At 42.8% G+C, this 25,833-nt stretch overlaps 1 long non-coding RNA gene across 1 annotated transcript; it reads right to left on the reverse strand.

Annotated features, from left to right (window-relative positions):
- Positions 1-702: 702 nt before the first annotated feature.
- Gm41093 lies at positions 703-10,884 on the reverse strand. The gene is made up of 2 exons (XR_874184.1): positions 10,758-10,884; positions 703-764 (listed from the first exon to the last, which is right to left on the reverse strand). It is a non-coding gene; the product is annotated as a predicted gene, 41093 (long non-coding RNA).
- Between the last annotated feature and the right edge of the window lie 14,949 nt (positions 10,885-25,833).

Consider the following 25,833-nt stretch of genomic DNA (forward strand, 5'->3'; position numbering starts at 1 on the left):
CACGCCATTCACCAGTAAGGTTGGTACATGGCCTTCAGGTAGATCTATGTGGGAATTTCTGAGGAACCTCCATATTGATTTCCATAGTTGTCATAGCAGTTTGCAGTCCTACCAGAAATGGAAGAATGTTCCTGTTTCTTTAAATTCTGACCATGTGTTTTCACAGAAGTTTTTGATCTTGGCATTCTTCACTAGAAAGTATACTGCTGGACACCAACCTCAGGGTCATTTTGGTTTTATTCCCTGAAGATTAAGGACGTTGCAGACTTCTTCAGTGCTCTCAGCCATTCAAGATTCATTGTGAATTTTTTGTGTAGTTCTATACCCCATTTTTAGATGGTGTTCTTAGCTCTTATGGTGGCTAGCTACTTGAATTCTTTATATATTTTGTATATTAGCCGTGCATTGGATGGGGAGTTGGTAAACATTATTTCCGAATATGTAGCTTGCCAATTTGTCCTATTGGCTATGCCCTTTGTCTTACAGAAGCTTTTCAGTTTCTTGTGGCCCATTTATAAATTTTGATGTTAGAACCTGAGCTATTGGAGTTCGTTTATGATATTTATCTCCATTCCCATGAGTTTGAGGCTCTTTCCTGCTTTCTCTTCCATTAGATTCAGTGGGGATTTGGCTGCACTGCTGAATCTGCCTTTAGTTTTAGCTTCAATAGCTGCTTGGCTGGACTTTTTGGTCCTGGAGTTCATAAGCCTTCTGCTTTGGTGTGGAAATTCTGGAGTTGCTTGAGACCATTCTGATCATCACCCCTAAAAGAGAGAGAAGCCTTGCATATTATCAGATTTATTCTGGCCAAAATGCAGAAGAGTATATTTCTCTTGTCCTATTTTGAAAGGACAGCTGACTATCTCTCTGATGCTTATTTTCTGGATGGAAAGACTTCCTATGCAAAAGGTCTGCAGTGTCAAAGACATATAGGTTAAAATACTCATAGATGTTTTTTGTTTCACCAGGCAACCAAGGCATACTATGCTTTCTCTTCTCTCTTCTGTCTTCTCTCTCCTCTCTTCTTTCTCCTCTCTCCTCCCTCCTCCCTTCTCCCTTCTTCCCTTCTCCATTCCCTTATTCTCATTCTCTCTCTCTCTCTCTCTCTCTCTCTCTCTCTCTTTCTTTCTTCCTCTATCTCCCTCTCTCCCTCTCTCCTGATGGAGCCTAAACTTTGATGGCCTGATTTCTCCTATTCAGAGAGAAAAACAAAAGATTCCTTGGAGATTCATGTGGAGAAAAGGGATTTTCTGGGACTTCCTGCCATTCTCTCTGTGAGGGAGTGAAATTAAGTTAATCAGATACATTTGGATACATATTAGCTTTATTTAGCGTTATTCTGGCTAAGTCTTGAGCCTAAAGGAGATACTTGCTAGCAGAGTAAGTTTCTTGGTTTTCTTTCTTGCTAGCTTTGGAATATAGTCCAGTGTTAGTGAATATGGGCATAATTTAAATTTTAGCCCAAAAAGTATTTGGGGAATTGGGTGTGGTGCTGCACACCTGTATTCACAACAACTAGGTGAGGAAAGAGGGCCCAGATTGGGGAGCCAGCATAAGCTACATATTGAGACTCTGGATCCAGAGACAGAAGAAAAAAATGGGGGCTGGGATGTAGATCTGGGACAGAGCATATGCCAGTGCAAGGCTTGCCCTAGCATCACTAAAGTAAATAAGTAAGTAGAATCAAAGTGTTTTGCTGTTGAGAATGAGCGATTAGAAGATATTTAGCAAAGCAGTCCTTAATCTTGGGTGGGAGTGGGTAGCAGATAGGTAGTTAGAATTCGAGCTCAGTTTAAAAATGTGGGAGTATTTACAAAATACCTTAAGTGGAGAGAGGCTTGACTATACGTCATTGCCTAAAATTGGTTTTTATTTTCAAATGGTTCTGTACCTGTTGGCATTAACTGATGGCAGTATACCAGTTAATAGTCCAGAATTAATGGACACTTAGAAAGAGAAGTGTTTCAAAGCAAAAAGGCCACAATACAAGCTAGAGGTTGTACAGTTCCACATTCTGCCTGGATGGTGAGTCTTTGGCCTTGTGGGCTAGGACCACAGAAGTTCCTGTAATCGACAGCACTGTTGCTCACGGAATGTTTTGTTATCGGCGTAACAACTAAGAAAATTGACCCAGGGCAAACGTTTTGAATGTTAAGTTCTGACTATGGAATACATAGTGATTGCTGAGTCAGTTCCATATTGCTGCCAGGGCAGCCTTCCAGTCTGTGCTGGTTCCATCTGTAGTCCTTTGGTTCTGGACTGATCAGGAACATGAGCCCTGCACCATGGCTTCTCAAGTACCCACTCATGGTTTTCAAGATATGACACATAACTCTTAAGTTCTATCACAATTGAAGGTAAAACCGTAGGACATGGGATTAGACACTTTAAGTGTAGGAAGCCACCCTCACATTCGCTGTTGCAAGATGGCGCTGACATCCTGTGTTCTAAGTGGTAAAAAAATAATCTGCGCATGTGCCAAGGGTAGTTTTCCACTACATGTGCTCTGCCTTCCCCGTGACGACAACTCGGCCGATGGGCTGCAGCCAATCAGGGAGTAATACGTCCTAGGCGGAGAATAATTCTCCTAAAAGGGGACGGGGTTTCGCCATTCTCTCTCTTGCTCTCTTGCTCTGGCTCTTGCTTCTTGCTCCTGAAGATGTAAGCAATAAAGCTCTTGTGTTCTTGCGCTCTTGCTCTTGCACTCTTGCTCCTGAAGATGTAAGCAATAAAGTTTTGCCGCAGAAGATTCTGGTTTGCTGCGTCTTTCCTGGCCGGTCGCGAGAACGCGGGTAAGATTTAAGTGACTCATGATTCTGCTTGTGTGCAATTGATTAGTTCAAAATACCTGTAAGTAGTAATAGAGTGTTCATAAAGTTTTAATCATCTTTGGCTTATGTCTCTTGTACTTTGGGAGTGATGGTATGGCACCTTATTAAGAAGAAAACTGACTGGGGGTTCAGCTTTACTCCTTTCTGTTTAACCCTGACGGTAGCATCTATACACTATATGGCCAAGACTCTTTCTTGCTTTTGTTTGTTTGTTTGTTTGTTTGAAACAAGATCTTGCTGTGTAGCCCTTGCGGGCCTGTTACAATGTAGCCCAGACTGGCTTCCAGCTCTTGGGAGCACTCATACCTTAAACTCCAACATGCAAGCTTTCAACAAGATTAGTGATATGTTCTACATGGAAGTTTTATTGTATAGCCCAGGCTGGCTTCACATTTCAGAGGCTTGCTGGCATCTGCCTCTGGAATTCTGCAACCAAAGGTGTGCACTACAATGGCTCACCAATGAAGATCTCAAAGTAACAGTAATAAAAGGGAATTCATGAGCAGCAGGGGAGAAAATATTTGAAAATCTAAAACACTAAAGAAAGTCAAGGAACTTTTTATAAACCAAATGAGACAATATGCCATGTATTTGAAATGGTAGTAGCCATTTCGAGAAATAGAGTTTGATGCTGGAGACCTGCCATAAATGCCAAGTCAGATTGGGCCTGAGGTGTGCTAGGGGACTCCCTCAAAACAAAGAAACAAACTGAACAAAGAAAAGGCAAGTGCATGTCCCTTAGGTCAGAGAACCACTGTGAAAGCTTTTAACTAGGAGAAGCAGTTAGTAGGTCAGAAACTATTTTAAATTGGGGATTCCTTGAAAGTTTCTCAGAAGCAATGGGCTTCCACCAGGCTTTTCCCCTGAGCTGCCTTTAGTGGGAAATGAGGCAGCTTTCCTTTCTTTGCCTACACAGTATTTTCAGCCATCCTGGGTTTCCTCTACAGCTGCAGATGCTGTTGAGTTGCAGTCATTTACTTAGCAGGAACCAGCTTAGACTGGCTTTGCTTTTCAAAGTTACAGGCCTTAGGAACTGGCTACTGAATTCTGTGTTGATCAGAGTGGGCTGCAAGGCTAGGTTTTTATAAGTAACAGATGCCTGCACTTTGAGGAATTAATTGCCTGGCTCCTGGATGTGAAGCTGTGCAATGTGTCTCTAAGCAATCATCATCCTTTCAAAGAGTAAGAAATGGAACCCGTCTTCTTTCCCAAATAGGCATGGGCCTTAGACCACCTTTCACTTCAGTCACCCTTGACTGGATTCTGGGAAATGTTGCTATATAAAACCTGAAAGTTTAATGTGTAGGTTGAAATACAGGATAGCTGCCAAAGTGACCTTTCACTATATAGAGTGTGGGGAAGAGAACATTAGAATCATAATCACATTTTGGTCCCAGCTTGTGCCCTCTGTCTTCTTTACATTAAAAGGAAAAGTCTGAACTGTGTTAGGCCTTTTACTAGGGGTCTTTGTCTTGACTTGTCTGTGACCAAATAGTCAGACTAAGACAAAGGTCAATAAAAGGGCATTGTTTTGGTTTTGGCTGTGTATAGGCTTTCTGTACTCTAGGCACTGATCTGGATCTCCGACCAAGGCCATTTAATGCTATTGTTTCTTAGAAAGTTCTCGGCAGTGTGTACTTGTAGGTACAGAAGTTCATATTATAGGGCCAGAAGGACTTTTGAAGTCCATTTTACCCCATGTTTTCCCTCGCTAAAGGGAATAACTGAAGCACAAGAGAGGCTGTCTCTGTGTTTGAGAAACATGGCAGCACTCTCTTGCTGAATGACCTAAAGGGATTTCACGTTTTCAGTGTAGTTAAAATCTCTTAGAGCTGGCAGGGGATCATTGCTGGGCTTAAGGTTGCACCTGAAACCTGAAAGAATCAAAACCCCAAATCTTAGTTTCCAGGAATTTTCAAGGTCAAGGCTAAGTGACAAACTAAAGGAGGAACCTGAAGGGCTAAAAGAATTGATCTACTGAAGAGAGCACCCCCCCCCCAAGTCAGTAGAGAATTCACCATTGGAAAATCACTAACAGCACTGTGAAGTTTTCTAAGGTGGACAGCAGGAAGCCTGTCCTTTTCCTACCCTCTCCTTCAGCCCCTCTTCCCCCACCTGTGTAGGATTTTGAGGTCGAATGTGCATTGTGCACTGCTGCTGCAAGGTAGCTCTTCCCTGTGGCTGTGCTGAAGCAGCTGGCCAGGGAAGCCTGGGAGCTGAGGCTCCAGCCTGTGGATTCTCTTTCCTCAGACTTTAGTCTGGACCAGGGAGAGGTGTTCTCTCCTGTGGATGTGTGTATATATATTCTTTGCTTTGTACTTTGTTCACGTAGTTCAATGCATTCTTCCAGGCATTCTGGATGGGCGCTTTAGCCTAGACATTTATTTCGGCATGTTGTCATCTTGGGCTGCATGCATGTCCTCTCTTGTTTCTGAGTCCTCACCATGCCCTTCCCAGCTTCCTGTTAGCCAAAGGGAATCACTCTTTCTGAACCAAAAGCTCTCAGAGCAGAGCTGAACCTCCCAGAAAATGCTCTTCTCTACCTAATGCGCCAGATGGGGGTGGGCCCAAAGCTAAACAGCACTGTAGAGGTGGCCTAAAGGCCCCGAACCCCCAGGCAGAGGTGCGGAGGTAAGGTCCTAGCAATGGTGATGAGTGAGGGTCCATGAGACCGAGTTCTTCTCCCGGGCAGAGGGAACTTTTACTTAGCTGGAGTTGTACTTTGTGGTTCGAGTATGTGGAGGTATTCGGGGTCCAGAGTGCACCCCAGAACATAGGAGATAGCCCCATGTCCCCCTTTCCCTCAGGAGCCTTCTCCTCACTCCTGCTGCCTAGAACAAGGGGAGGAGGATCTCCACTGCCTGACCTGCTGCTTCATGCCCCTTCCTATCTCTACTCTATTTCCTCTGAGCCCTCCAGACCCTAGGAGGAGTGAGAGGGAGGTCCTTCGAGGCGTATCTCGACATCTGTCATCTCATTCTGGTGCTGGTCATATCCTGGGTCAGCAACACCAGAACATCCCAAGGCTGGGTACCCAGGCGTGAAGTGCACAGAGGACCCAAGAGGTCTAGGCAGGGGAGGCTTGTGATCCAGGGTCCCGGGTCCAGGGTGCTGCACAGAGGGGATCGCGGAAGATGGTGCTAGCTAGGGGCAGGGCTAAGACTTTCGGGCAGAGCCCAGCAGCTGACCACAGCCCCTGGGGCACTGCTGTGTCCCTGCAGGAATCAGAGAGGATGCCTGGGCCTGCAGCCAGCACCACCCTCAGGGCTTCACAGGAGGAGCTGTCCCTGAGGCTAGTGTGGTTTGCCCCACTGCTGCAGGACCTGGAGAGGATTCATCCTACAGTGAATTGGAACAGGAGGGGCCCCAGAAGCTGATCCATAAAGTGTCCACCTCTGAACAGATAGGGACCAAGCTAAGGCTCAGCCGTGGACCTGTGAGAGGGCTGTGGGCAGAGGGAATGCTCTGGGAGATCCCTGGAAGTGGTATCCAGAAGAGTGGTGCAGGGGGAGGGGGGGGGCGGCCTGGATGGGGCGTGGCCTGGCGCAGAGGACTGGAAGGTGCTCTAGGGATTCAAGAGGTGTGTTGAAGAGATATCTATGGTGTGTTCTGGAACACTTGTCTAGCCATCATAGCAAGCATCTTGAAGCACGGTTAGAGCCGGGTGGCGAGATCCCACCTAGGAAACTTAAAGGGAGTTTGGTCGTTCACCCATGAGCTGCATGCTATGGAAGCCCTGCTGGAAGCTGTATTCTGCCAGCCACTGTGCTTTCCCACCCACAGCAAGCTGAGCAGCTTGAGTCTCTCAGTCAGTTTCCCTGGTGTGCTGTGCCCACAGGCTGCCCAGGCTTCTGTGTTGCAGGTTCCCTCAAAGTATAGGGCTCAGACATCCATGGTGGTTCATCACAAATTAATTTCTTTAGGGTATTTCAGGGTGTGGTAGTGCTTTTGTGGCATTTTTGTGCTGATTAGTCTCAAAGTTGAGCTTTCCTTTAATAATGAAGGCAGAGGCTACTGGATGTTAAGGGACTTAGATACTTTAACATTCTTCTTAGTTTAGAAGTCTTCAACACCTAGACTGTCGTTGGTGGAGGAGTTAAAGCAAGATTTTGAGGAGGGAAATGATTAAATTAGTGGATGCTCCCTCTAGTAACAGATTTGCAAAAGCAATTCATCCACACTCATTTCATGACAATTAACTGCCTAAGGCTTATGGGAGTCTTACATGGAAACAGTTTGGATTAGTGTTTGTTTGAGCATGTGCTGGCATGTAAAATTCAGTAGATGTATACATGACAATGACTTCAGTTACCAGAGTCAAAGGTTGCTTCAGCCATGTTTACTCAGACATCTTGGAACTACTGTTTAATGGAGACGGATTTGAAGTTCATAGCATTTGTAATTTTTCTGAATTTCGATTTTTTGAAAACTAAAGCTAACCATACATTTAACTTGTGAAAAATTATTCAAAACAAAACAAAACAAAAACAAAAATAAACAAACCAAAAGACCCAAAACCCTGGCCGGACAGTGGTGGCACAAGCCTTTAATCCCAGCACTCCTGAGGCAGAGGCAGGCAGATTTCTGAGTTCAAGACTGGTCTACAAAGGTTGTTCCAAGACAGCCAGGACTATGCAGAGAAACCCTGTGTCATAAAAAACAAAACAAAACAAAACGAACAAACAAACCTGAAAAAGTGAGTTAAAGAGAAAAATGGCAGGTTTCAAATTTGGCATATCATATACTTATATGCAATGGTCAAAATTCCATGCCTATTAATATCAATATCGGCAAGTAAGATTCATGCCATTTGAAAAAAAATTAGGGATGGCATAAATTGAACTGAGGAAGTAAGATTGAACAAAAAATTTGATAGAGGGCACTATTAAGTTGTTGGCTTAATGAACATGAAAGATTGTAATGTTTAATTTTTGGATAAAGCATGTTTATGACGGCTACAATAAATCTAAGAAAATGTTTTTGTTTGTTTGTTTTTGTTTTGTTGTTGTTGTGGTTTTTCGAGACAGCGTTTCTCTGTATAGCCCTGGCTGTCCAGGAACTCACTTTGTAGACCAGGCTCTCCTCAAACTCAGAAATCTGCCTGCCTCTGACACCTGAGTGCTGGGATTAAAGGTGTTTGGGTTTGTTGTTGTTGTTCTTTTTTTTTTTTTTTTTTGGACTTTCTGTGAAACATTTGCCATGATTATGGCTAATTATCAAGTTTTTGAATACTGCTTCTGATATTCATATCAGAATATCAGGAAATCTGCATTTTATACTGGCTCATATGTCAGTATTTATAAAAAATGTTTTTGTGTTCAAACATCTGAAGTCACAGTAATAAGTTGCTAAGACTAATGGGCCTCTGCCTCATGGCCCACCTCCTGCAGTCCAGGCTGTAACTTGTGCTGTGGTGCCCATCACTGTGGCACTCCAGGCTGTAACTTGTGCTGTTGTGCCCATCATGGTGGCTCTTAGCTCACATACTGCTCCTGAGAGGAGAAGGTGAGGTCTGTGGAGGAGGTAATTTAAGTAGAGCTACTAAAGGTAAGAGTGGGTTCCTAGTCTTTGGGAATTATCCAGGTAAGAAGAGAAACACCCTTAGGAGAATGAAGATATTTCCTCATCTTCTCCCTAGGAGTATAAGGTGAGAGAGGCTTGAATAGAGGCACAGGCCCCAGATTTGGCTAAGGCTTAGTTGGTTTTGAGGCCACACTGTCTTAGTCAGGGTTTCTATTCCTGCACAAACATCATGTCCAAGAAGCAAGTTGGGGAGGAAAGGGTTTATTCAGCTTACACTTCCATGCTGCTGTTTATCACCAAGGAAGTCAGGACTGGAACTCAAACAGGTCATGAAGCAGGAGCTGATGCAGAGGCCATGGAGGGATGTTCTTTACTGGCTTGCTTCCCCTGGCTTGCTCAGCCTGCTCTCTTATAGAACCAAGACTACCAACCCAGAGATGGTCCCACCCACAAGGGGCCTTTCCCCCTTGATCATTAATTGAGAAAATGCCTTACAGTTGGATCTCATGGAGGCTTTTCCTCAACTGAAGCTCCTTTTTTTGTGATAACTCCAGCTGTGTCAAGTTGACACAAAACTAGCCAGTACAATTGACCCCTTGTCAACTTGATACACAAACACATCACTAGTAAGCCTCAACCCTTACATTCTTATTCATCCCCAAGATCTAAATAATTTTAAACGTCCCACAGTCTTTACATATTCTTAAAATTTCAACTCTTTAAAATATCCATCTCTTTTAAAATCCAAAGTCTTTTTACAATTAAAAGTCTCTTAACTGTGGGCTCCACTAAAATACTTCCTTCAAGAGGGAAAATATCAGGGCACAGTCACAATCAAAAGCTAAAATCAATCTCCAACCATCCAATGTTTGGGATCCAACTCACGATCTTCTGGGCTCCTCCAAGGGCTTGGGTCACTTCTTCAGCCATGCCCTTTGTAGCACACGTGTCGTCCTCTAGGCTCCAGATGCCTGTACTCCACTGCTGCTGCTGCTCTTGGTGGTCATCTCATGGTACTGGCATCTCCAAAACACTGCATGACCCCTTCAGTCCTGGGCCGTCAATTGCAACTGAGGCTGCACCTTCACCAATGGCCTTCCCATGCCCTCTCACAGTGCCGAGCCTCAGCTGCTCTTCGTGACCCCTTCATGCCTTCAAAACCAGTACCACCTGGGTGACCCTTACACATTACCAAGTCCCGCTGCAGAAGGAGTACAACCTTGGCTATCTCTGGAACAGCCTCTTTGTACTTTCAGAAAACACTTCCCAGAAGATGTCACCTCAACGATGCTGGTCTCTTCTTAATCACAGCTAATTTCTTAGCTCCAGCTAACCAGCATCAATAGTCCCAGTAATGCAAAGTTTTTGCTATAGTAGTTCTGGTATCTTGTTAATCACAGCTGATTCTTCAGCCCCAGCTAACCAGAACTACAGAATCTTCACAATCAAAACAGCAATGGCCCTGAAAAGAGTCTTTAATTTTCCCTCTGAAATTTCACAAGCCAGGCCTCCATCTTCTGCACTGTTCTCAACATTATCTTCCAAGCTCCTACACAACATCTGACAAAGCTCTTAACAACAAATGGATCTTCAAGCCCAAAGTTCCAAAGTCCTTCCACAGTCCTCCCCAAAACATGGTCAGGTTGTCACAGGAATACCCCACTTCTGGTACCAATTTGTCTTAGTCAGGGTTTCTATTCCTGCACAAACATCATGTCCAAGAAGCAAGTTGGGGAGGAAAGGGTTTATTCAGCTTACACTTCCATGCTGCTGTTTATCACCAAGGAAGTCAGGACTGGAACTCAAACAGGTCATGAAGCAGGAGCTGATGCAGAGGCCATGGAGGGATGTTCTTTACTGGCTTGCTTCCCCTGGCTTGCTCAGCCTGCTCTCTTATAGAACCAAGACTACCAACCCAGAGATGGTCCCACCCACAAGGGGCCTTTCCCCCTTGATCATAAATTGAGAAAATGCCTTAAAGTTGGATCTCATGGAGGCATTTCCTCAACTGAAGCTCCTTTTTTTGTGATAACTCCAGCTGTGTCAAGTTGACACAAAACTAGCCAGTACACACACTAACAGTGTTTTCTCAGTCATCCTGAAGATACATCAAGACCCTCTAAGTATGATGGGTTAGGATTACTAATAGTGCGTTTAGTTCTGCATTCACACACTTATACATACTACATGCTTACATATAGATGTACAAATGTGCTCCTGATCGAGTTGTGTAGTTAGGTGTATGGCCCACAGGTGAGTGTGTTGTTCATAGAACTTGAAAATATTTGAGGGGAGGAGCAAGGACTCGGACTGTAAGGTGCTTGCTGTGTAAGTGGAGGAACTGAGGCACATCCCCAATACTCATGTGTCTTTGTTGCCTTTTTGTTGCTGTGATAAAAATACCTTGACCAGGAGAGCTTATAGAAGATTGTTTTGGGGCTTTTACTTCCAAAAGCATAAGAGGTCATCCTGGTGTGGAGGCATTGCTGCATGAGGCAGGCATAGCAGTAGAAGCAGGAAGCTGCAGCATGATGCACTGAAGGCCTGGAACAGAGAGAGCCAACTGAGAGCAGTGTGAAGCTTTAAATTCCCAGACCCTGCCCCCCCCCCCAAGTGAGGTACTTCCTCCAGAAAGAAACTCCTAATTCCTTCCCAAATAATGCCACTGACTGAGGACCAAGTGTTTACATTCCATAGACTGGGGGCATGCTTGTGTGGAGTGGGGGTAGGGAGGGGTCAGGGATGGGGGCAATCATTCTTATTCAGACCCCTCTACCACATTTGATAAAAGGCAGGTGCTGGGGAGGCATTCACAGGAGGATCCCCATGAGTTGTTGGCCAAGCCAATCAGAGATTCAGGTTTAAGGATCAACCTTGTCCAAAAATTAAAGAGCAAAGTGACTAAAGAAGACAGCTGCAGGTCATAGTGATGCCACCCTTTAATCCCAGCACTTGCGAGGCAGAGGCAGGTGGATTTCTGAGTTTGAGGCCAGCCTGGTCTACAAAGTAAGTTCCAGGAAAGCCAGGGCTACACAGAGAAATCCTGTCTCAGAAGAAGAAGAAGAAGAAGAAGAAGAAGAAGAAGAAGAAGAAGAAGAAGAAGAAGAAGAGGAGGAGGAGGAGGAGGAGGAGGAGGAGGAGGAGGAGGAGGAGGAGGAGGAGGAGGACGGGGAGGGGGAGGGGGAGGGGGAGGAGGAGGAGGAGGAGGAGGAGGAGGAAGAGGAAGACAGCTGACCATGACCTCATCGAATATGTGCTTGTGACGTGCACGCGCGTGCGCACACACACACAAATATCTTTCCATGAATGACTGCATAGTTATGAAATACTTGCAATGTGAATATTATCATTAGAACAAGCCCACTCACTTTAGTTCCCATTGAAGATCCCCGGGGTCATGCCCCTGTTTGGCAGCCAGTGAACAGTGCAGAACAGTTTGGGCTGGGGAGGCAGCTCACTGGTAGACTGCTTTGCTAGCATGCATGAAGCTCTGGATTTAGTTCCCAGTATTGCATAGAAACAAGGTGCAGTGTCACTCACCTGGAATTCTAATGCTCAGGACATAGAGGCAGGGGATAACTGCTTCAAGACTATCCTCATTTACAAAGGGAGTCCCAGGCCAGCCTGGGCTACATCAAACTCTGTCTCAAAACCAAACTAACAAAAGGCCAGAGTTTAAGTAATTAACCTTGTTTGAAATACTTTTTGTAAATATTTCATGATACACTAAAGTATTTGCATACTAAAATGGGCATTGCTTTACTTGAGACATTTGAAAAGTGTCTAGGCATTTTCTTAATTGAAAACATTGTACAAGCTGGCAATGGGTATTTTAATTATACTGCTCAGAAGGCTGAGGCAAGAGGATGGTAAATTTGACTATAGTCTGGCCTATCTTGTAAGGCCCTATCTCAAAACAACAATAAGACATGTATGTAGTCAGACATACTGTCTTAGTTAGGGTTTCATTTCTATGAAGAGACACCTTGACCAAGGCAACAGAGGGAGAGCATTTAATTGGGGCTGGCTTACAGGTTCAGAGGTTCAGTCCATTATCATCAAGGCTGGAGCATGGCAGTATCCAGGCAGGCATGGTATAGGAATATTTGAGAATTCCACATCTTGTTCCAAAGTCAAGCAGGAGAAGACTAGCATCCAGGCAGCTAGGAGGAGAGTCTACAAGCCCACCCCCACACTGTCACACTTCTTCCAATAAGGCCATGCCTTCTTTAACAAGGCCATAACTCCTAATAGTGCCACTCCCTGGGCCAAGCATATTCAAACCCACACATACTAACAATACAAGAGGCTACAGGAAAGGATTCTAGCCATGAGAGAAATCCCATCTTCCACTGATCTCTGGTTTCCTCTCAGAGGCAATCGTAAGTGATGTTTTCTTGCGGTGCTTCCAGAAAATCTCTATGCACTTACAAGTGTTATATATTATTTATGTACAACATACACGTAAGAATATATATATATATATATATATATATATATATATATATATACACACATATAAACACACACGCATATATATATGCATTTATACATTTTTTAAAGATAACCAAATAACATGGTATATACCTGTAGTCCCAGCACCAGGGAAACTGATGCAGGAGGATTGCCTAAAGATCAAGGCTAACTTGGGTGACATAGTGAGACCCTCTCTCAAAAAATAGACATTTAGAAAATATCACTGTCTATTTTTGTATTCGTAGATATTTTTACACACACACAATGTGTATATATTCTGTTTAAAAACTGCTAGTAGGACTATTCCCTAATGGCTTTCTGTATATTTACTTCCTTCTTTTTAGTGATAGTAGGCCATTCAGATGAGCTGTGCTAAATTGCTTTCAGCAGTTCAAAGTTGGCAAAGTGTAGACAGTTTCATTTGGTTGAAATAACACGGTATGAGATCATTTAATTAATCATTTTAGTGGGAGGAAATTGGTGGTTTTAGGACAGTACACTAATCTCACCATTTTGGGGGGCGGGGTAGTGTATAGGACAACTTTTAATGTAAAGAATAGGATGTGTGTGTGTGTGTGTGTGTGTGTGTGTGTGTGAGAGAGAGAGAGAGAGGGGGGAGGGAGAGAGAAAGACACGGAGGAGGGAGAGGGAGGGAGGGAGAGACAGAGACAGAGACAGAGAAACAGAGAGAGAGAGAGACAGAGACAGAGAAACACAGAGACAGACAGACAGACAGACAGACAGACAGACAGGCAGGCAGGCAGAGAAAAAGAAGTGTGCTGGCCAGCCGGCCACCATCCGGACCAGAGGACAGGTGTCCGCCTGGCTTGGGAGGCGGCCCCAGCCTCAGCAGCAGCGGTCGCCATCTTGGTTCCGGGACTCAGCAGAACTTAGGAAATTAGTCTGAACAGGTGAGAGGGTGCGCCAGAGAACCGGACAGCTTCTGGGACAGGCAGAAGCACAGAGCCGCTGAGGCAGCACCCTTGGCGGGCCACAGACAGCCGGCCACCGTCCGGACCAGAAGACAGGTGTCCGCCTGGCTTGGGAGGCGGCCTCAGCCTCAGCAGCAGCGGTCGCCATCTTGATTCCGGGACTCCCTGGAACTTAGGAATTTAGTCTGCACAGGTGAGAGTCTGCACCACAGAAGCTGACAGCTTCTGGGAACTGCCAAAGCAACACAGCTTCTGAGAAAGTCCCTGTTTTGGGCCTTCTTCTTAGGCCAGCAGGAGGTCCAAAAACAAGATATCTGCGCACCTTCCCTGTAAGAGAGCTTGCCAGCAGAGAGTGCTCTGAGCACTGAAACTCAGAGGAGAGAATCTGTCTCCCAGGTCTGCTGATAGACGGTAACAGAATCACCAGAAGAACAATCTCTAAACAGAGTCAACTATAACTACTAACTCCAGAGATTACCAGATGGCGAAAGGTAAACGTAGGAATCTTACTAACAGGAACCACGACCACTCACCATCATCAGAACCCAGCACTCCCACTTCGTCCAGTCCAGGACACCCCAACACACCTGAAAACCTAGACCTAGATTTAAAAGCATATCTCATGATGATGGCAGAGGACACCAAGAAGGACTTTAATAAATCACTTAAAGAAATACAGGAGAACACTGCTAAAGAGTTACAAGTCCTTAGAGAAAAACAGGAAAACACAATCAAACAGGTTGAAGTCCTTACAGAAAAAGAGGAAAAAACATACAAACAGGTGATAGAAATGAACAAAACCATACTAGACCTAAAAAGGGAAGTAGACACAATAAAGAAAACTCAAAGTGAGGCAACACTGGAGATAGAAACCCTAGGAAAGAAATCTGGAACCATAGATTTGAGCATCAGCAACAGAATACAAGAGATGGAAGAGAGAATCTCAGGTGCAGAAGATTCCATAGAGAACATCGGCACAACAATCAAAGAAAATGGAAAATGCAAAAAGATCCTAACTCAAAATATCCAGGAAATCCAGGACACAATGAGAAGACCAAACCTACGGGTAATAGGAGTGGATGAAAATGAAGATTTTCAACTCAAAGGACCAGCAAACATCTTCAACAAAATTATTGAAGAAAACTTCCCAAATCTAAAGAAAGAGATGCCTATGAACATCCAAGAAGCCTACAGAACTCCAAATAGACTGGACCAGAAAAGAAATTCCTCCCGACACATAATAATCAGAACAACAAATGCACTAAATAAAGATAGAATACTAAAAGCAGTAAGGGAAAAAGGTCAAGTAACATATAAAGGCAAGCCTATCAGAATTTACACCAGATTTTTCACCAGAGACTATGAAAGCCAGAAGAGCCCGGACAGATGTTATACAGACACTAAGAGAACACAAATTCCAGCCCAGGCTACTATACCCAGCCAAACTCTCAATTACCATAGATGGAGAAACCAAAGTATTCCACGACAAAACCAAATTCACACATTATCTCTCCATGAATCCAGCCCTTCAAAGGATAATAACAGAAAAAAATCAATACAAGAACGGGAACAACGCCCTAGAAAAAACAGGAAGGTAATCCCTCAACAAACCTAAAAGAAGACAGCCACAAGAACAGAATGCCAACTTTAACAACAAAAATAACAGGAAGCAACAATTACTTTTCCTTAATATCTCTTAACATCAATGGTCTCAACTCCCCAATAAAAAGACATAGACTAACAAACTGGCTACACAAACAAGACCCGATATTTTGCTGCTTACAGGAAACTCATCTCAGAGAAAAAGATAGACACTACCTCAGAATGAAAGGCTGGAAAACAATTTTCCAAGCAAATGGTATGAAGAAACAAGCTGGAGTAGCCATCCTAATATCTGATAAGATTGACTTCCAACCCAAAGTCATCAAAAAAGACAAGGAGGGGCACTTCGTTCTCATCAAAGGTAAAATCTTCCAAGAGGAACTCTCAATTCTGAATATCTATGCTCCAAATACAAGGGCAGCCACATTCATTAAAGAAACTTTAGTAAAGCTCAAAGCACACATTGCACCTCACACAATAATAGTGGGAGACTTCAACACACCACTTTCACCAATGGACAGATCATGGAAACAGAAACTAAACAGGGACACACTGAAACTAACAGAAGTGATGAAACAAATGGATCTGACAGATATCTACAGAACATTTTATCCTAAAACAAAAGGATATACCTTCTTCTCAGCACCTCATGGTACCTTCTCCAAAATTGACCACATAATAGGTCACAAAACAGGCCTCAACAGATTCAAAAATATTGAAATTGTCCCATGTATCCTATCAGATCACCATGGTCTAAGGCTGATCTTCAATACCAAAAAAAAATAATAGAAAGCCAACACTCACCTGGAAACTGAACAACACTCTTCTCAATGATACCTTGGTCAAGGAAGGAATAAAGAAAGAAATTAAAGACTTTTTAGAGTTTAATGAAAATGAAGCCACAACGTACCCAAACCTTTGGGACACAATGAAAGCATTTCTAAGAGGGAAACTCATAGCTCTGAGTGCCTCCAAGAAGAAACGGGAGAGAGCACATACTAGCAGCTTGACAACAAATCTAAAAGCTCTAGAAAAAAAGGAAGCAAATTCACCCAAGAGGAGTAGACGGCAGGAAATAATCAAACTCAGGGGTGAAATCAACCAAGTGGAAACAAGAAGAACTATTCAAAGAATTAACCAAACGAGGAGTTGGTTCTTTGAGAAAATCAACAAGATAGATAAACCATTAGCTAGACTCACTAGAGGGCACAGGGACAAAATCCTAATTAACAAAATCAGAACTGAAAAGGGAGACATAACAACAGATCCTGAAGAAATCCAAAACACCATCAGATCCTTCTACAAAAGGCTATACTCAACAAAACTGGAAAACCTGGACGAAATGGACAAATTTCTGGACAGGTACCAGGTACCAAAGTTGAATCAGGATCAAGTTGACCTTCTAAACAGTCCCATATCCCCTAAAGAAATAGAAGAAGTTATAAATAGTCTCCCAGCTAAAAAAAGCCCAGGAACAGAGGGGTTTAGTGCAGAGTTCTATCAGACCATCAAAGAAGATCTAATTCCAGTTCTGCACAAACTTTTTCACAAGATAGAAGTAGAAGGTACTCTACCCAACTCATTTTATGAAGCCACTATTACTCTGATACCTAAACCACAGAAAGATCCAACAAAGATAGAGAACTTCAGGCCAATTTCTCTTATGAATATCGATGCAAAAATCCTCAATAAAATTCTCGCTAACTGAATCCAAGAACACATTAAAGCAATCATCCATCCTGACCAAGTAGGTTTTATTCCAGGGATGCAGGGATGGTTTAATATACGAAAATCCATCAATGTAATCCATTATATAAACAAACTCAAAGACAAAAACCACATGATCATCTCGTTAGATGCAGAAAAAGCATTTGACAAGATCCAAAACCCATTCATGATAAAAGTTCTGGAAAGATCGGGAATTCAAGGCCCATACCTAAACATGATAAAAGCAATCTACAGCAAACCAGTAGCCAACATCAAAGTAAATGGAGAGAAGCTGGAAGCAATCCCACTAAAATCAGGGACTAGACAAGGCTGCCCACTTTCTCCCTACCTTTTCAACATAGTACTTGAAGTATTAGCCGGAGCAATCTGACAACAAAAGGAGATCAAGGGGATACAAATTGGAAAAGAGGAAGTCAAAATATCACTTTTTGCAGATGATATGATAGTATATATAAGTGACCCCAAAAACTCCACCAGAGAACTCCTAAACCTGATAAACAGCTTCGGTGAAGTAGCTGGATATAAAATAATCTCAAACAAGTCAATGGCCTTTCTCTATACAAAGAATAAACAGACTGAGAAAGAAATTAGGGAAACAACACCCTTCTCAATAGTCACAAATGATATAAAATATCTCGGCGTGACTCTAACTAAAGAAGTGAAAGATCTGTATGATAAAAACTTCAAGTCTCTGAAGAAAGAAATTAAAGAAGATCTCAGAAGATGGAAGGATCTCCCATACTCATGGACTGGCAGGATCAACATTGTAAAAATGGCTATCTTGCCAAAAGCAATCTACAGATTCAATGCAATCCCCATCAAAATTCCAACTCAATTCTTCAATGAATTAGAAGGAGCAATTTGCAAATTCATCTGGAATAACAAAAAACCTAAGATAGCAAAAACTCTTCTCAAGGATAAAAGAACCTCTGGTGGAATCACCATGCCTGACCTAAAGCTTTACTACAGAGCAATTGTGATATAAACTGCAGGGTACTGGTATAGAGACAGAGAAGTAGACCAATGGAATAGAATTGAAGACCCAGAAATGAACCCACACACCTATGGTCACTTGATCTTCGACAAGGGAGCTAAAACCATCCAGTGGAAGAAAGACAGCATTTTCAACAATTGGTGCTGGCACAACTGGTTGTTATCATGTAGAAGAATGCAAATCGATCCATACTTATCTCCTTGTACTAAGGTCAAATCTAAATGGATCAAAGAACTTCACATAAAACCAGAGACACTGAAACTTATAGAGGAGAAAGTGGGGAAAAGCCTTGAAGATATGGGCACAGGGGAAAAATTCCTGAACAGAATAGCAATGGCTTGTGCTGTAAGATCAAGAATTGACAAATGGGACCTAATGAAACTCCAAAGTTTCTGCAAGGCAAAAGACACCGTCAATAAGACAAAAAGACCACCAACAGATTGGGAAAGGATCTTTACCTATCCTAAATCAGATAGGGGACTAATATCCAACATATATAAAGAACTCAAGAAGGTGGACTTCAGAAAATCAAATAACCCCATTAAAAAATGGGGCTCAGAACTGAACAAAGAATTCTCACCTGAGGAATACCGAATGGCAGAGAAGCACCTGAAAAAATGCTCAACATCCTTAATCATCAGGGAAATGCAAATCAAAACAACCCTGAGATTCCACCTCACACCAATCAGAATGGCTAAGATCAAAAATTCAGGTGACAGCAGATGCTGGTGTGGATGTGGAGAAAGAGGAACACTCCTCCATTGTTGGTGGGATTGCAGGCTTGTACAACCACTCTGGAAATCAGTCTGGCAGTTCCTCAGAAAATTGGACATAGTACTACCGGATGATCCAGCAATACCTCTCCTGGGCATATATCCAGAATATGCCCCACTGGTAAGAAGGACACATGCTCCACTATGTTCATAGCAATAGCCAGAAGCTGGAAAGAACCCAGATGCCCCTCAACAGAGGAATGGATACAGAAAATGTGGTACATCTACACAATGGAGTACTACTCAGCTATTAAAAAGAATGAATTTATGAAATTCCTAGCCAAATGGATGGACCTGGAGGGCATCATCCTGAGTGAGGTAACACATTCACAAAGGAACTCACACAATATGTACTCACTGATAAGTGGATATTAGCCCAAAACCTAGGATACCCAAGATATAAGATACAATTTCCTAAACACATGAAACTCAAGAAAAATGAAGACTGAAGTGTGGACACTATGCCCCTCCTTAGAAGTGGGAACAAAACACCCTTGGAAGGAGTTACAGAGACAAAGTTTGGAGCTGAGATGAAAGGATGGACCATGTAGAGACTGCCATATCCAGGGATCCACCCCATAATCAGCATCCAAACGCTGACACCATTGCATACACTAGCAAGATTTTATCGAAAGGACCCAGATGTAGCTGTCTCTTGTGAGACTATGCCGGGGCCTAGCAAACACAGAAGTGGATGCTCACAGTCAGCTAATGGATGGATCATAGGGCTCCCAATGGAGTAGCTAGAGAAAGTACCCAAGGAGCTAAAGGGATCTGCAACCCTATAGGTGGAACAACATTATGAACTAACCAGTACCCCGGAGCTCTTGACTCTAGAAGCATATGTATCAAAAGATGGCCTAGTCGGCCATCACTGGAAAGAGAGGCCCATTGGACACGCAAAATTTATATGCTCCAGTACAGGGGAACGCCAGGGCCAAAAAGGGGGAGTGGGTGGGTAGGGGAGTGGGGGTGGGTGGGTATGGGGGACTTTTGGTATAGCATTGGAAATGTAAATGAGCTAAATACCTAATAAAAAATTAAAAAAAAAAAGAAGTGTGCTGGCACTGCCCCAGCTCAGGGCTAAGACTGTGCTTTGAAGGGCATGTAGTTTGACAGTGATCTCCTGTATCTTAGTGCCCTCCTCACCTCCATCTTTTTTGATGTCTTTGGTCCATTTTGTTCATCTTCCTATTGACTAGGTACATTTTTTTCCTCTTTACTCATTCTCTGTTTTTCACTTGTATCTTTTCTCCTGTCAGCTGAGTAGGACTTCAGGTAGTTACATTTACGTTGCTATGTGATAAGCAAGATGATTTTGTGTCCAATTTAATTTCCCAAAGGCAAAAAAAATCTGCAGGCTTGAAAGAGATGTTGGCTTGAAAAAGGCAACTGGGAGCAGTAAGGTTTCCATTCTTGGTTTTCCTCTTTACCCTTCTGTATGTTCCCTGTGAGGTGGAGTCCCCTTTAGACTCAGTGCTGTAGGTATTTCATATGCATTTCGTAGATATCAATGGTCTGAAAGGACATTGCTATAAACTCTGAATGTGAATAAGTCTGTTTGCGCCTTTTGTTGGCCTGTGAGTACAGTAATCTTTCATTATGCCTCAATGGCTGGAGATTGTTGCTCTACTTTCAAGCTGGCATAGTTAATGGTTGGTCATACGGTGGTACACTCGGATGAGAACTGTCTCCATGACTTTCAGCCATTGAATTATCTCAGCCTGCCTGGCAGCAGTGATGCATGCCTTTAATCCCAGCACTTGAGAGGCAGAGGCAGGCAGATTTCTGACTTCGAGGCCAGCCTGGTCTACAGAGTGAGCTCCAGGACAGCCAGGGCTACATAGAGAATCCCTGTCTCAGAAAAAAAAAAAACCAAAATACCAAAAAAAAAACACCCAAACAAACAAACAAAAAGAAAAAACAAACAAACAAAACCCCCCAAAACAACAATAAAACAGTTATTTCAGCCAAGGTCAGAAAACTTTGTGTGTCAAAAATGTCTCCTGAGTAAGATATGGATTTCTTATTTTGTTTGACATTCATGTATATTCATTGTTAATTCTGAATGGCTTTAAATTGTTCTCTAAATTTGGCAAAAGTGTGCTAAACAGAGAACACAGTCAGCTGATGAGTACCTTGCTTTTAATTAATCATGAAAGTAGCTTTAGAGTGAGGCAATTTTGACTTCTGTTTTTCTTCCTTTATGAGATATAGTTTAGGCAATTAAAAGATTATTATCTGATATGCTTGTGTACGACTTTAATCCCACCACTTGGGAGGCAGAGGCAGGTGGATCTCTCTGAGGTTGTAGCCATCCTGCTTTATGTTGTAAGTTCCCCGGACATCCAGGGTTACACTGACAGACCTTGTCTCAAAAAAACAGAACAAAATAAAAAACCCACCACCCCCAAAACTAATAAACGGACAAACAAACAAAGCAACATACTACCACCGTGGATTATTATTAATTTTTTAATCATGATTTCTCCAGGGAGGAGACAATAGGGCATTTGGTCACTGACTTTCAAATTGTAAATCATTTTGTCTTGGGAGGTCATGGGAGTTTCTACCTAGTGTTTTAAACAGAAACAATAAACTACAAGGTATCATTAAGAATCTCCAGCCTCTGTTTTGTGTGGAAATATTGGGATCTAGGTCCAAATAAGATGAGAAGGGAGAAGTAAGACCAAAGGTTTCCAGACAATTTGAAGGCCAAGAGGAACATCTGCAATCATCTGGGGCAGAACTCTGCCTACTTTCCTAAAGATCAAGTGCCAAAGATGACTACCTTTGGGGCTATTAGGATTCCCTCAGAATGGCTCATCTCTGAGAATGATGGTCCAGGGAAAAAGGTAGAAGAGGGATGGAGTGATGTTTGTCAGAGGGTTCAAAATTTCTGTCAGACTGATTAAGTAAGGTCTGGAGTATAGAAAAAGTTGATTTTGACATAAACTATGTACAAAGCAAAGATAAAAAAAAAGAAAGACTTGCATCCCAAAGGTCCATCATTCTCCTTGAGTCTAAGTGTTTGTGCTCACCTTTACCAGAACTCTGGAGACCTGTGTTCATCCAGGTCTCAGGGCTCATCCAAAACACAGACCTGAACCAGCTGTGGCCAAGTGTTCCTGTGTTGTTGGCTGACCTCTGCTTCAACTTCAGAGACACTGGAGGGGCAGCCTTGGCCTTCAAGCGCCAGACATTCCAGGTCCTCTGCCAGCTAATGGAGTCTTACACAGAGGCCTGTCATCTCAAAAATAGAAGCTTGAGTATTCCAAAGATTGGGATGCCACTCTATAGTCATGATGAGTTGGTTATGTGAGACCATACAAGTTAACTAATGTTTGTATGACTGTTTTCCTTATTTGAAAGTGAGTAATGAGATCATCTGAGGAGTGATTGCTAAGAATAAAATCACTGATTAACATGAATGATAGGTCTGTACAGAGCATGGGCTTAATTTTCTGGGTCCAGTGCAAATAGCTGGGAGAGTTCAAAACAAATCCAATAGAATCAACAGGAATACTAACAACAACAATTTTTTTAAAACCTGAGTGCTGGAATCACAGGCATGTACCAACACTGGCTAACTTTTGTATGCTTTTATAATAAACAAACAAACAAACAAACAAACAAACAAACATCCCTATTCCAGTTCTAGCAATTGCCTCAGAGAGAGCTGTGTGACACTGCATGCTGCTTCCTTTCCCCAGATAGCTCAGGAGATCTTTTCCATCTTCTATGATCTTCTGCAATTTCTTTCTTCAGAGACTTGAAGTTCTCTTTTTTTCCCTTTTTTTATTTGTGATTTTCTTCATTTACATTTCCAATGCTATCCCAAAAGTCCCCCATATCCTCCCCCTACCACTCCCCTACTCACTCACTCCCACTTTTTGGCCCTGGTGTTCCCCTGTACTGAGGCATATAAAGTTTGCAAGAACAAGGGGCCTCTTCTTCCACTGATGGCCAACTAGGCCATCTTCAGATACATACTCAGACTGAGACACGAGCTCCGGCAGAGGGGGGGGGATTGGGGGGGAGTGTACTGGTTAGTTCATATTTTGTTCCACCTATAGGGTTGCAGATCCCTTTAGCTCCTTGGGTACTTTCTCTAGCTCCTCCATTGGCGGCCATGTGATCCATCCAATAGCTGACTGTGAGCATCCACTTCTATGGCAGTTTCTAGATGATACATCCTTTCTTCTCAACTCCAAATTTTGTCTCTGTAACTCTTTCCTGGGTGTTTTGTTCCCAATTATAAGAAGGGGCAAAGTGTCCACACTTCAGTATTAGTTCTTCTTGAGTTTCTTGTGTTTTGCAAATTGTATCTCATATCTTGGGTATTCTAAGTTTCTGGGATAATATCCACTTACCAGTGAGTACATATCATGTGAATTCTTTTGTGATTGGGTTACCTCACTCAGTATGATGCTACCTCCAGGTCCAACCATTTGGCTAGGAATTTCATAAATTCATTCTTTTTAATAGCTGAGTAGTACTCCATTGTGTAAATGTACCACATTTTCTGTATCCATTCCTCTGTTGAGGGGCATCTGGGTTATTTCCAGCTTCTGGCTATAATAAATAAGGCTGCTATGAACATAGTGGAGCATGTGTCCTTCTTACCAGTTGGAACATCTTCTGGATATATGCCCAGGAGTGGTATTCAGGGATCCTCCAGTAGTCCTATGTCCAATTTTCTGAGGAACTGCCAGATTGATTTCCAGAGTGGTTGTACAAGCTTGCAATCCCACCAACAACGGAGAAATGTTCCTTTTTCTCCACATCCTTGCCAGCATCTGCTGTCACCAGAATTTTTGATCTTAGCCATTCTGACTGGTGTGAAGTGGAATCTCAGGGTTGTTTTGATTTGCATTTCCCTGATGATTAAGGATGCTGAACATTTTTCAAGTGCTTCTCTGCCATTCGGTATTCCTCAGGTGACAATTCTTTGTTTAGCTCTGAGCCCCACTTTTTAATGGTGTTATTGGATTTTCTGAAGTCCACCTTCTTGTGTTCTTTATACATATTGGTTATTAGTCCCCTATCCGATTTGGGATAGGTAAAGATCCTTTCCCAACCTATTGGTGGCCTTTTTGTCTTATTGACGGTGTCTTTTGCTTTACAGAAGCTTTGCAGTTTCATGAGGTCCCATTTGTCCATTCTCAATCTTACAGCACAAGCCATTCCTGTTCTATTCAGGAACTTTCCCCCTGTGCCCATATCTTCTATGCTTTTCCCCACTTTCTCCTCTATAAGTTTCATGGTCTCTGGTTTTATGTGGAATTCCTTGATCCACTTAGATTTGACCTTAGTACAAGGAGATAGGAATGGATCAATTCCCATTCTTCTACATGTTAACCGCCAGTAGTGCCAGCACCATTTTTTGAAAATGCTGTCTTTTCTCCACCGGATGGTTTTAGCTCCCTTGTCAAGGATCAAATGACCATAGGTGTGTGGGTTCATTTCTGTGTATTCAATTTTATTCCATTGGTCTACTTGTCTATCGTTATACCAAGACCATGCAATTTTTGATCACAATGCTCTGTAGTACAGCTTTAGGTCAGGCTACCAACAACAATTTTTAAAAAACCTTCTGAGGGATGGAATTACAAGCTTGTACCAAATCTGGTCAACTTTTGTATGTATTTCCACCAGAGGTTCTTTTATCCTGGAGAATGGTTTTTGCTATCCTAGGTTTTTTGTAATTCCAGATGAATTTGCAGATTGCCCTTTCTAATTCATTGAAGAATTGAGTTGGAATTTTGATGAAGATTGCATTGAATCTGTAGATTGCATTTGACAAGATAGCCATTTTTACTATATTGATCCTGCCAATCCATGAGCATAGAAGATCTTTCCATCTTCTGAGATCTTCTTTAATTTCTTTCTTCAGAGACTTGAAGTTCTTATCATACAGATCTTTTACTTCCTTAGTTAGAGTCACACCAAGGTATTTTCTATTGGTTTTTACTCTTGTGAACAGTGTTGTTTCCCTAATTTCTTTCTCAGCCCATTTCAAAAGACCAAGTCAGAATCAGTGTCAATCTCTTACTCCCTGCAGATCAGGATGTTAGTTAGCTCTTAGCTGTTGCTCTAGCACTAGGCCTGCCTGTCTGCGGCCAGACTTCCAACCATGATGACCTTGGACTATATGAAACTCTAAGCAAGCCCTCAGTTAAAAGCTTCATTGTATCTTACATTGTTTGTAGTATTTCATCACAGTAATAGAACAGTGACTACCACAGGCAGGAAAGAGTTTCTCTCAGCTTACAGTTATAGACCATCATGAACTGAAGTCAGCGCATGACGCCATGGTGGAGCCCTGCTTACAGGCTTGCTCCTCATGGCTTGTTAAGCCTGCTTCCTTACACCACAGGACCACCTGCCAAGGCAACCCACTTCTTGCAGTGGGCTTAGCCTTACCACATCAATCCTTAAACAAGAAAATGCCCGACAGACTTGCCTACAGGCGAATATTAGACAATTATTTCAAACACCTCATGAGGAAGCTACATCTTTTTTATATTTCTTTTCAGGAACTTCCATGTTGTTTTGCCTGTGGCTCCACCAATTTACATTCTTGCTTGGAGTGCACACAGATATCCTTTGTGAGGCAGTGGACTGTGTCACCAGAGGACCATGACAACCGGTGACATTGCATAGAGTTTTCTATTGTGATGGGGTATCTAACTAGGCTCTAAGTGATTAGCCAATGAGCTTCCCTCCAATTCTGTGAAAGATATTCAATCTCTGGTTCACCCAGAGTAAGACTTGTGCATTTTCATCTACCCTGAATAAAACAGTTTAGACAAGCAAGGACTGTCTTCTTCATCAAAGACCTGAAGGGTATGGGGGACAGTGGGCTGTGGGGGGATGGGGATGGCGGGGGTAAGGCTTAGACACACAGAGCTGTGGTTAAGTCTCCTGTAGAGGACCCCTCTTCTAGCCCCTCCATAGTCCTGGCACTCACC

Source organism: Mus musculus, chromosome 14 (assembly GCF_000001635.26).
Source record: "Mus musculus strain C57BL/6J chromosome 14, GRCm38.p6 C57BL/6J".
NCBI lineage: Eukaryota > Metazoa > Chordata > Mammalia > Rodentia > Muridae > Mus > Mus musculus.